The sequence below is a fragment of the Bison bison genome, unplaced genomic scaffold, assembly GCF_000754665.1.
Source record: "Bison bison bison isolate TAMUID 2011002044 unplaced genomic scaffold, Bison_UMD1.0 scf7180017864379, whole genome shotgun sequence".
NCBI lineage: Eukaryota > Metazoa > Chordata > Mammalia > Artiodactyla > Bovidae > Bison > Bison bison.
The window spans coordinates 4,479,971-4,489,544 of NW_011494951.1; the positions used below are offsets into that span (position 1 = coordinate 4,479,971).

A 9,574-nucleotide genomic window follows, 5' to 3' on the forward strand; every position below is an offset into this window, starting at 1 on the left:
ACAGGGTCAGGGAAGCCTGGCGTGCTGCAGTTCATGGGGTCACAGCAGTTCATGGGGTCACAGAGTTGGACATGGCTAAGCGACTCAACAACAACAATTTGCCATGAAGTGATGGGACCAAATGACATGCTCTTACTTTTTTGAAGGTTGAGTTTTAAGCCACCATTTTTATACCCTCTTTAACCCTCATCAAGAGGTGATTTTTTTTTTTTTTGTAGTTACTTCTTTGAAGTACTTATTAGCAAATATAATGTGATTTAACCAAATTCTAAAATTTATTTTTTTTGACTCCAAACAAGAAAAGAATTACTTGTATGAAATACTTAAAATAATAGTTTTACTCATATGTTTTTCCATAAAAGACAATTTCCTATCGCTGGTTTAACAAATCACCATATAGCAGCTTCAGACAACACAAAAATGTTGTCTTAGAATTCTAGCTGTAAGAAGTCAGAAATAGCTTTCACTGGCTTAAAATCAGGTGTCAGCAAGGTTGCAGTATGGTTACTCTTTGCAGTTTTTAGTGGTTGCCAACATTCCTTGACTTGCGGCCTCTATCCCTCCAACCTCTGCTTCCATAGTCACATCTCTTTCCCTGACCTTGACGCTCTTTCCTTTCTCTTATAAGGACACCTGTGATTATCCTGGTCCCACCTGTCCAATGCACTAAACTCGCTTCATCTCAAAATCCTCATCTAACCACATCTGTAAAGTCCCTTGCTGCCATGCTATATAACATGCACACAGGTTTCGGGGATTAGAACACGGAGGCCTTTGGAGGCGGAAGGCATTATTCTGTCAATGACTTTGTGTTTCAGGTGAAATGTGAAGTGAACTGTTGGAAGCTACTTTTGAGTAAGTGAAGCTACGCTGCATTTTCCCCACTTCACTGACCTGGATGTAGCAAAAGTTTGCAGGTACAGACACATGAAGGGTCCAGTGGGCTTTGGTGCCTTAACACATTTAATTTTACCCAGCAGGAATGGTTGTCATTTTAGAGATGAAAAGGATTCCCACAAGCTTATTTAACAACTGAAGGCCTGAGTGTGCCAGCTGGTATGATGCTTACCCACTCTTTTTTCACATATCCTGATTTTTTCTTTTCTTTTTTTGTTCTTAAAGAGTTTAAATACTCTTGATTTAAAGACAAAAAACTATATCCTGAGAATAACTCCAGAACTCCTTTTTAGAGCAGCTAAAGCATTTTCCGTATCCATCTGTTACCTGAAGTTCATGAACATTTGGTGAAACGAAGCATTAGGTTGTTGGAGGGTAAATGCACAGGAGGAAAACAAGGACTTCAATGTTATAACAAATGCTCTGTCATAGCTTACTCCTTTTAAGATGTAGGGTGAACACCCATGGAGCGTGTGACATCCATGTTCATCTTTTGCTCTTGAGTGTGTGTATGTTCTTGTGTGCCTGCTTAGTCACGTTCAACTCTTTGCAGCCACATGGACTGTAACCTGCTAGGCTCCTCTGTCCATGAGATTTGCTAGGCATGAATACTGGAATGGATTACCATTTCATCCTCCATGGGATCTTCTTCCCAACCTAGGGACCTGCCTCTCTTGCATGTCTTGGATTGGCAGGCAGATTCTTTACCACTGGCACCACTCATCTTTTGCTCAATTGATATCAAATATGATTTGGCATATGATCATGAAGTAGTATAAGATTCTATAATAAAAATATAATATTTTGTATGCTAAATTGGCCTCCAATGCATAAGCTTCCCAAAGAATTGATGTTCAACTATTAGAGGGAAACCTACATTGAATTATTATATAAACATTGTTTTTTTTCCTAATGCTACTTTTGCTGGCTGGCTCTTAAATAAAATATACATTCATCTCTTTATCTCCTGAATGATATGGACAATAACATTTATTTTCCTTGTCTGGAGGGAAGCTAGTTTTTATGTGACTTTTTCTATATGGCTAAACATTTGACAAATGTATATGGCCAAAACTATGACAAACATCGTATTATCTTATTGCTTTATCCTCCCAAGGCATGCTGCTTTCATTTGCAGTGTTGAAACTGGCTCACAAACTCTGTGTCTATGTTCTACCCTTCAAAGGGGAAAAGGGAAGGTGAAAAGCAACCTGGTTTGTCTCTGAGGACTTAACTTTAACTTGCATATGTAATTTCAGATGACATTCTATTGGTCAATGGATTGTCACAAGATTCAGACAATCTGCCAAGGAAGCTGTGAGTTATATTCAGGTGGGTAACCACGAGCACATCCAACCCCTAGGGTGTGGTAGATAGAGAGAGAGACAGAGACAGAGATAGAAACAGAGAGAAACAGAAGGAGAGGGAGATCCTGTAACTACAGTGTTCATGCGTGCTCATTCCATCATGTCTGACTCTTTACAGCCATGGACTGTAGCCCCCCAGGCTCCTCTGTTCATAGAATTTTCCAGGCAGTTATATTGGAGTGGGCTGCCATTTCATTCTCTAGAGGATCTTCCTGACCCAGGGATCGAACTCACATTTCTTGTGTCTTCTGCATTGGCAGGCAGATTCTCTACCACTGTGCCACCTGGGAAGCCATAGCTACAAGACAGTAGGCTTTATATCAAACTAGATGCAAGGGCAAGCTATTTTACTTAGAGATAGAAGTATAAATGGAAACTTCCATTTATATATGGGGGCATATATTTTGAAATGTTCATTCATTTCCCTCCCTCCCTTCCTTGGCTCCTTCCCTCCTCCATTCCTTTCTTAAATAAGCATTACATCAGATACTATTCTAAATATGAGGGCAGGGGTGAGGGATGTTAAGAGATGGGAAAAAAAGAAGAGCCTTGCCATCATGTAGCTAACCATCCAGGTATCATGGTGGTTTTCAGTCTTGACTGATTACTAGAATCACCTGAAGAAAGTTTACAAACTGAAATGCCCAGAGTATAACCAAATGCATTGCATGGGACTCTGGGTTGAGACCCAGCACCAGGATGTCAGACAGTGCCTCAGGTGATGCCCACACACAGCCAAGCTGAGGATCACTGAATGGAGATGAGATCATCTCTAATGTTGACCCTTCCCATCTCTTGAGAGGCGAAGTCAGCAAAGGAACCTGACAGGGAAGTCAGATGATTGGAGGCTGTGGTCTTCCAGATGGAACCACCCAGTGGACCTTCCAGAGTCATTTACTGTTACTCTTATAGCCTTCTCCCCTGATATCCTGTTGTCTGTTTTCAGGTTCCTCCCATGCTCACTCTTCCTTCAGGCTTTATATAAGCTTCTTTTTTTTTTTAATTTAATTTTTATTTTATATTGGAATGTAGTCGATTAAAAATGTGTTAGTTTCAGATATACAGCAAGTGACTCAGTTATAGATACATATATATCCCTTCTTTTTTCAGATTCTTTTCACAAGTAGGTTATTACTGAATACTGAGTAGAGTTCCCTGTGCTATACAATTGGTCCTTATTGATTACCTCAAACTCCTAATTCATCCCCTCCCCCACATTTCCCCTTCAGTAACCATAAGTTTGTTTTCCAGGTCTGTAGGTATGTTTTGGTTTTGTAAGTAAGTTCAGTTACATAGCTTCCTACCATGAGCTCCCACTCTCTTACCACCTACCTACACCCAGGTAACTCCTGCTCTCTCATTGGATGTGGTATCAAATGTCACTTCCTCAGGCAAGGTTTTCTTGGCTACTGCCCAGACTAGGTCAGTTGTCCTATTACAATCTCTCACAGAACCCTGAAGTTTCTTTTCACAGCATTTATGACAGTTTCAGATAGAAATCTATCTGGATAATCATTTCATTTATTTCTAGTCTTGTTGCTGCTGCTAAGTTGTTTCAGTCGTGTCTGCCTCTGTGCGACCCCATGGACTGCAGCCTACCAGGCTCCTCCGTCCATGGGATTTTCCAGGCAAGAGTACTGGAGTGGGTTGCCGTTGCCTTCTCCCTCTAGTCTTGTTAATAGACTGTAAAAGCTCTATGGAAGCTGATATCATTTCCATTGCACTCATTTTTAAACCTCAAATACCTAGAAAGATGACTCCTGCTTACTAAGCATTAACTTTATTTATTTCTTGAATGAGTAAAGCAGACAAGAAGCTGATCTCAGAAGGGTTGATAGGGCATTTAACACATAGAGGAACTATTGTGACAACACTGCAATCGACAGAGGCAGGTGCATAAACTGGATTTGTGGTATCAAGCCTGGGTGACTGAACGAATAGTCGTATCGTTAACAAAAATTGGTATGCCAATTGCAAAGAGTGATTAAACAATGATTGCTTTTTCTGGCATACCAATTTTTGTTAACGATTTGACTATTCATTCAGTCACCCAGGCTTGATACCACAAATGCAGTTTATATACCTGCTTCTGTCAATTGCAATGTTGTCATGATAAAAAAGCAATCACTGTTTAACCAACTAGCAAATGGTTATCTCACTGGAAAATCAGAAGTTGAATTCCAAACCCATTCAAAACAAATCTATAAGACTGGGAAGAGGAGAAAAATAAGACCATAAATGAGGGATTCTAACATAAAGTACTATTGCTTCCAGCATTTTCTGGATGTTAGGAATGAGACAGAGACACCAACAGGAGCCTTGGGAAAGTTAAGCCTCTTGGGTTCCCCTATCAGACACACTGTACCACCAAGTTTCTCTTGCCAGGCCTGAGTCTCTTCCAGCCTGAGTCTCCTACATCAGCAGGCAGATTCTTTCCCGATGTACTGCCTGTGAAGTCTCTGTTACAAGGCACCTGTTAGGTATTGTTGTTGTTCAGTCGGTAAGTCGTGTCCAACTCTTTGCAACCCCATGGACTGCAGTACTCTAGGATCCTCTCTCCTTCACTATCTCCTGGAGTTTGCTCAACTTCACATCCATTGAGCTGGTGGTACTGTCCATCTCATCTTCTGCCTCCCGATTCTTCTTTTGACTTCCAACTTTTCCAGCACCAGGGTCTTTTCCGATGAGTTGGCTCACAAACACCATAAGCTAAGAGACAAGGAAGGAGTCTCCAGAGGGAGCACTGCTCTGCTGACGCATTGATTTTGGACTTCACCTAAGGTGGCCAAAAAACTGGAGCTTCAACTTCATCATCAGTCATCCAATGAATATTCAGGGTTGGTTTCTTTTAGGATTGACTGGTTTGATCTCCTTGGAGTCCAAGGGACTCTCAAGGGTTTTCTCCAGCACCACAGTTCAAAATCAATTGGAACACAGCCTTGTTGTGGCAAAAGGGCTTGCATAAGCAACTCAGTGAAGTTACGAGCCATGCTGTGCAGGGCCATCCAAGACAGGTCATAGTGAAGAACTCTGACAAAACGTGGTCCACTGGAGAAGGAAATGGCCACCCTCTCCAGTATTCTTGCCTGGAGAACCCCATGACTTTTGAGGTAGCCTTTTTCCAAGTTCTCAGAGAAGTTTGGTGAGAGGCCCTCTACTCCTATCCCGGTTACCTGATTTTCCCACATCATTCAGGCAGAAACCCAGAGTGGGAAATAAGGATGCAGATATTCACCTCTTGCTTTCATCCTTTTTCTGTCATCCATAGTACTTGTGTTAATTTCCTAGGGCTCCGCTAAAAAGTTACCATAGATTGGGTTGCACGAAGCAACAGAGATGAATTGCCTCATAGTTCTGGAGGTCCAAAGTCCAAAACCAAGGTGTCATCAGAGCTGTCCTTCTGGGAGACTCCTTCCTTGTCTCTTTTAGCTTTTGCTGCTGGTGAGCAATCATCAGCTTGTAAGCCACATTAGTCTCTGCTTCCACTGTCATGGCGTCCTCCCTGTGTCTGTGTGTCTTCACATGGTGTTCTTCTGTGTTTGTGTCTTCATATGGCTGTTTATTTATAAAGACCCAGTCATATGGGATTATGACATCATCTTAACTGGATTCATCTGTAGAGACTATTTCCACATAAAGTCACATTCACATGCTATCTCTGGAGGTGAGAACCTCAGCTTATCTTTTGTGGGGACACAATTCCACTGTACACTGTACTCACATCTTTTCTGTTTCTCATGAAATGGCTGGCTTCCCACCCTTGCTGCTAGAAGTGAAAGGATCTCTCTTTGCATTGCTAGAGAACATGATGACAATGGAGCCTATAGACAGTCTTGTTCATAGACCAAAGGAGAAGTAAAGATTTGGAAACTTACTCTCAAGACCCTTGCCTGGCTTGCAGGGCCTTCACTTTAGTGCCCAGTCCTGTTTTTGCATGACAAAGCTCACATATCGCTTTGCCTTGTTCCTTCTCTTTGCATTCTGTCTGGGACAAGCTCTCATTTTTGCCTCCAAGCAAGTGTATGCTAGTGAGGACAAAGTTCATGCACAAAGGCAAAAGAATAAAAATTCTGTTAATAATGTAATAGTACCTAAACATCTCAGTTCAGTTCAGTCATTCACTCGTGTCCAGTTCTTTTTGACCCTATGGATTGCAGCACACCAGGCCTCCCTGTCCATCACCAACTCCCAGAGTTTACTCAAACGTACATCCACTGAGTCAGTGATACCAGCCAACCATCTCATCCTCTGTCATTCCCTTCTCCTCCCGCCTTCAATCTTTTCCAGCATCACGGTCTTTTCCAATGAGTCATCTCTCTGCATCAGGTGGCCAAAGTACTGAAGTTTCAGCTTCAGCATCAGCCCTTTCAATGAATATTCAGAACTGATTTCCTTTAGGATGGACTGGTTGGATCTCCTTGAGAGAGGGATTCTCAAGAGTCTTCTCCAACACCACAGTTCAAAAGCATCAATTCTTTGGTGCTCAGCTTTCTTTATAGTCCAACTCTCATATCCATACATGACCACTGGAAAAACCATAGCTTTGACTAGATGGACCTTTGTAGGCAAAGTAATTGTCTCTATTTCTACTTTTTTATATGCTGTCTAGGTTGGTCATAGGAGCAAGTATCTTTTATTCCAAGGAGGAAGTGTCTTTTAATTTCATGGCTGCAGCCACCATCTGCAGTGATTTTGGAGCCCCCCAAAATAAAGTTTGTCACTGTTTCCCCATCTATTTGCCATGAAGTGATGGGACCAGATGCCATGATATTCATTTTCTGAATGTTGAGTTTTAAGCCAACTTTTTCACTCTCCTCTTTCACTTTCATCAAGAGGCTCTTTTAGTAAAGAATCCACCTGCAATGTGGGAGACCTGGCTTCAATCCCTAGGTTGGGAAGGTCCCTGGAGGAGGGCATGGCAACCCACTCTAGCTTTCTTGCCTGGAGAATCCCCATGGACAGAGGAGCCTGGTGGGCTACAGTCCATAGTGTTGCAAAGAATCAGACATGACTGAATGACTAAGCACAGCACATTTCTGAATAAGCTCAACTCTATGATCCTATAGTCTGGTTCAGTTTTTGTTTGCTTGCTTGTTTACTGAAGTATAGTTGATTGATAATATTGTGTTAGTTTTAGACATACAGCAAAAGTGGTTATATATATATATATACACTCTGCTGTGCTAAGTCGCTTCAGCAGTGTCTGACTCTTTGCAACCCTATGGACTATATAATTTCCTATACTATACAAAAGGAGTTTGTTGTTTATCTGTTTTATATATAGTAGTTTGCATCCACTAAACGTAAACTCGTAACTTATCTCCCTCCCCCTCCCCCCACCACTATCCCCTTTGATAAGTCTCAGTTTGTTTTCTATGTCCATGAGTATGTTTCTGTGTTGTAAATAAGTTCGTTTGTATCATATTTTATTTTGAACATGCAAATGATATCATATGATATTTGTCTTTGTTCTAACTTACTTCACCAAGTATAATATTCTCTAGGTCCACTCATGTTGCTAAAAGTGGCAAGACTCCATTCATTTTTTATGACTGAGTAATACTCCATTATACATATGTATGTGTGTATGTATACACACACATGTATATGTATGAGTGAGTAAGTGAAAGTCTTTCAGTCATGTCTGACTCTTTGCAAGTCCTTGGACTGTAGCCTGTCAGGCTCCTCTGTCCATGGAATTCTCCAGGCAAGAATACTGGAGTGGGTAGACATTCCCTTCTCCAGGGGATCTTCCTGACCCAGGGATCAAACCTGGGTCTCTGTATTGCAGGTGGATTCTTTACCATCTGAGTTTCCAGGGAAGCCACATGTAAAAACACGTTTTCTTAAGCCAGTCATCTGTTGATGTGCACTTGGATTGTTTCCATGTCTTCATCATTGTAAATAGTGCTGCTATGGACACTAACTTTTTGAATTATAGTTTTATCTGGATATATGCCCAGAAGTGGGGTATACTAACTTTACAAATTAGAGTTTTTATTTTTTCCAGATTTATACCCAAGAGTGAGGTTGCTGAATCATATGAATGGTTCAGTTTTCAAAGTAACTCAGTATTAGTCTTAGATTTAGGTGCTTCTACAAATGACAGCCTCATTTAATAGAGCTGACTTTGGTCCCAGGTCCTAAGCTGTTTCCATCTGGAAGCCAGAGACTGAGTTCTGGCTTCAGATAAGATAAATAAGGAAGAGCCCTCTTGTCTGATATGGTCTCTCCTCATCCTTCAAAATCTTCTCTTCCCTGCCTGGGATTCTCACTGCCATGTCCACTGAAGACAGGCTCTGTGTCATTAGCTGCTTGTCCTTAGACCACCGGTGCATCTGTTGGGTTTGGGAAGACAAATTAAAGCATCTCACCAGCTGCTCACATTGTGTTGCCTCAACAACTAATTGAACGGTCAGAAGAGTTCATTTTTAATTTAGCTGTACTCATCTTGGTAGGAGTAGTCACAGCTCAGAGGGAGAAAAGACACTTGAAATAAAAAGACTTGAGAAAAGGACTTGAATTCCAGACAGCCTTTGACCAGGAGGAGATTAGACATTTTTTATTTTGTGAATTCGGTGAACTTTGAGTAGCATTTGCAAGGAACATAGAATATAGAAAATCCTTGTTCAGTTTCATGTCTTTTGTCTTTGAATCAGAAACACAAGGAAAACAGCTTCCATATGGTCTCACTTTCAAAATTGTGGGATAATTAGTACACTTTAAAGAGTCAGTAGCTCTGACTTCTGTATGAGCGTCATATGGTTCATGCAGTAAATTGATAGCTTTCAAGTGTCTCAGGCAAGGCCGGATGTGGGATTGGGGTTCAGGTAGATGGGAGGCTCTGATGATGGGCTATTATTTATTCTTCCTTAACTAGGTGACTGCATTTTGTATGTGCTTTTAGATCCTAATAAACAACTCATTATCAAGCTCCTCCCTAAATACTCCAAAATAATTCTCAATAGGAAAAAAATATTTACTGAATTAACTGACAGCCTTGCTCACAAATACAGCCCGACCTCATGTTTGTGTTTTTTATTTTAACTTTTACTTTTTCTAATGCTCCCTGAAATGTCCATTTTTTTTTCCTATGGATCAATTTTATTTTAAAGCAACTTCTAAATATTCTTTCTATTACGATTGTTATCACTGACTGTTTGGAACCTTATCTCATGAGCAAAGAAGGCTGTCATAGATGGAAATTGCTAAAGAAATTTTTTTACAGTGAGAAACAAAACAAGAGCCTTTTATTTGCCAGGCTCATTTGTCTTTGTCTATAGGTCTCACTTCATGTTTATCCTGATACT

At 40.9% G+C, this 9,574-nt stretch overlaps 1 long non-coding RNA gene across 1 annotated transcript in view; it reads left to right on the plus strand.

The window, feature by feature from the left end:
* LOC105001123 overlaps positions 1 to 2,230 on the plus strand; it is a 12,686-nt gene extending 10,456 nt beyond the window's left edge. The window contains exons 3-4 of the long non-coding RNA XR_826822.1: positions 819 to 917; positions 2,157 to 2,230. This is a non-coding gene — a long non-coding RNA (uncharacterized LOC105001123). The remainder of the gene's footprint in view (positions 1 to 818; positions 918 to 2,156) is intronic.
* Positions 2,231 to 9,574: the final 7,344 nt, after the last annotated feature.